Source organism: Alligator sinensis, unplaced genomic scaffold (assembly GCF_000455745.1).
Source record: "Alligator sinensis unplaced genomic scaffold, ASM45574v1 scaffold1127_1, whole genome shotgun sequence".
Taxonomy (NCBI): Eukaryota; Metazoa; Chordata; order Crocodylia; family Alligatoridae; genus Alligator; species Alligator sinensis.
In genome coordinates, this window is record NW_005842693.1 from 204,874 (window position 1) to 208,091 (window position 3,218).

At 35.6% G+C, this 3,218-nt stretch overlaps 1 protein-coding gene across 15 annotated transcripts in view; it reads right to left on the minus strand.

Moving 5' to 3' along the window:
* The window catches only part of MBNL1 (muscleblind like splicing regulator 1), a 212,885-nt gene that overhangs the window by 181,546 nt on the left and 28,121 nt on the right, over positions 1 to 3,218 (minus strand). The window lies entirely within an intron of this gene.

Genomic DNA, 3,218 nt, shown 5'->3' on the forward strand with positions numbered 1-3,218 from the left:
AAATGGTATGTCTCTGTCCCTTATTAATGCCAGATAATATTTTAATTACAACTAAAACAGCTTAAAGTTTGTGATCACGACTTCATGTATTTTCAATAAAAGTGTAGGTTAGGAAAGATGCTGGTAATAGTGAGGCCCTTGAGGACTAGAGATAACAGTCATCTTTGTTAAAGCAGCCACAGGCCAATGAGAGGTGGTGGCTATTTTGAAAAAGTTAGTTCCCTCTCTTTTTAGTAGACCTTTATTCTCCATTCTATTACAGGACAAATTTTCAGATACAAAGAATAATGGGAAATAATTGCCAATAATTCTAATTAAATATTTTTAAAAATCAGCCTAAACAGAGGTTTGAACTAAACTGGAAGTTGAAGACCTTCTTTATGTCATTATTAAGACCTTAGGGACAAACAGAAGTCTGTAAAACTAAAGCTAAATGAGCTTAAAAACTCATTTTAATTAATGTTAACTTGCAAAATAATTAACAGATATTCTTGTATAGTCTCAAAAATTGTTTTATACTCAAAAAGCAAGAGCTATCATTTTAAAGTAACCCTAGATTTTATCTGTACAAAGAGGCTTATTTTCTTGCTTTATGTGAAAAACTTAGCTCATCCTTTAATCCATAATGTATGCACACACACAAAACTACGCAGAACAAGAAAAATACACAGGATATTTGAAAACACAATGGACTTGAAACTTAGAATGCACTGCTTTCAGGAGAAGAGACATTCTCTCAGGACATAGTATCATGATCCTTGTGAAATTTTGCTAACTTCTACAAAATTAGATTTGTTTGCCCAATGACCTGCATAAAAGAATCCATAAAACTCATTCTAGTTAATACAGGAATTGAACTATCATCCATTTATAAGACCAATGAGGGCTTCATTGATTTATCCAGTGTTAGAAGTTAATTCAAGTAGGGTTTGAGAGGAGTAAGGTTTGAACTATTCTAGAGTCTGAAGTTTAATTCTGTAATGTGAAACAGAGACATCAGACACCTTAAATCCATTATGTTCTAAGACAACCGTGCAGCCTGTATTTTACGTAGCTGTAGATATATCATGGAGTATATCTAAGATCTTGCTAGTTTCAGATAGAAAATAATTATGAGCTACTTTACGGCATGAATGTGTGAGGTGCTGAGCACTCTGGCTAGCCACTTAAGCTTTTGATTAACTTTAAATGTGTGAGTAATAGAAGTCTATTCATATGATTACCATTAAGCAGCACACACACACAAATTTGTTGGCTAGAGAGACTAGAATGGATGGAATGTTGCAGGATCAAGCCTACAATATCTGATTACTCTCATAATTGCATTCATTCTCTGAGCTGCAAAATTAGAGGGAAAAGCTCCTATTAACTTCATAAAGAGCAGGCTTAGGTACAGAGTCTAAAATGGACTAGATTCTTTTTGAAGTCATACTGACCTATACTGAAGCTGAGAATATAATGCTGAGGCTAGTAAGAGCTTGCCTTAAGACCAAGACATCAAGATCTGGCCATGCAGACAGACTTTATGAATTTCAAAAACTGTTCTAATTTTTTAAAAAACTGATGGCTACACCCTGCTCTCAGCTGGACACGGAATACATGATCAGCTAGAGAAGTCAAGGCATGTTATTTATAACATTTTATTTTTCTTATAGAAAAATGTTCACTCTGATGCATATTTTGTTTCACCAGATGATCTATGACTGTCTTGTGACTTATTACATTGTTATCATTACAAAGCTTAACAAACAGGGCTGCTAAGCCTATTAATCAACTAAAACATGAAGTCTAAAACTTGGAAACACACCATCTTACTACAAGATATATAACATGTGGCATAGAAAGATAAAAAGAAAAATTCAATGTATGTTCTGTTAAATATTTATTGCATGAAACTACAACAGTAATTGATACACTTTTCATCAGAACTTAACTATAAACATAATGTTAATAATGGGAACATATTTGAAAAAAAATTCCTTGAATGACAGACAAGGTATTCAAACATGGCCAACAAAAAATATGAAACTATTAAAATATTAAATAAATTCAGAAATTGAAACCATCTGTAAACCTAGGTGAAGAAACAAGTTTCCTGTATGCATTAACAAACTAATATAAGGACCCAGTGCAACATCTGAGGGCTATCAGAATTCATGCATTTTTTCCATTGTAAAATGATATCAAATGTAGATTTTAGGCTTTAAAATACTTATTTCTTTTTACAGAATTGAAACTGCATTATAAATACAAAATTATGCTCAGCTCTTGCACTATGGGCAGCTCAGAGTAACATTCTAAAGAAATGCTGTTATTAAGGCCACTTGCCAAATCTGGAGATTACACACACACACACACGCACACGCACACGCACACCTACAAATCTCAAAGGATCAGATTCTAAGCTACAAAATTCCCTCCGGTACTATAAAGAAGGAGCAGAACCCAAGCTGAACTCTTTTGGATACGGATAAACAGACATTTGGACTAGCTTCAAAGCCAGGTACAGACATTACACTTTAATAGTATAAGTGATGAGAAACTGATCTATACCTGTAACGAAACAGAAGTTCAGCACACATAGACAGGTTTAACAATGGCTGAACCTGGTCTAAGATTTGCCCCCCACCAAAGGGGAAATGTGTGTTCTGTTCACTACCAATCTAAACTATGCTGCTTACAGAAAACTACATAACTTAGACCAATTTCACCTTGGGCTTTTTGAATGTCAGTACCTTTTCAAATGCCAAGGTTGAAGTGATTTAGCTCACCTGTATTGTTACAGGCTCATGCACACACAACTCTGAATAACAGCAGCTCTTGAGAAGTTGCTGCCTTGCCCCTGCTGACTCTCCAAGTGTACGTTTGTTCACAGCCTCAAAAATCACAGAAGGAATTAAAATGATGCTTCAGTTGTACTGCATACTAGGGCTGTGTGAGGCTTCGGACTGCACTTCGGATCCGGAGAAGATTCGGACGCTTCGGATGCCGAAGTAGCACATTCAGATCAAAGCGCTGGCTTCTTTAGGCTTTCCGTAGTGGTTCAGAGCTTCCGAACCGCTTTGGAAAAGCTTCAGAGCTGCTTTGGAGATGCAGCCATAGGGTATAACTGGAAATCAATGAAATATCTATAACTTTGTTGTTTTTTGTCTGATTTGGATGAAACTTGCCTCTGCTGAGAGCATGAAGCCTCAAGAAGTTTCAAGAAGATAGGTGCA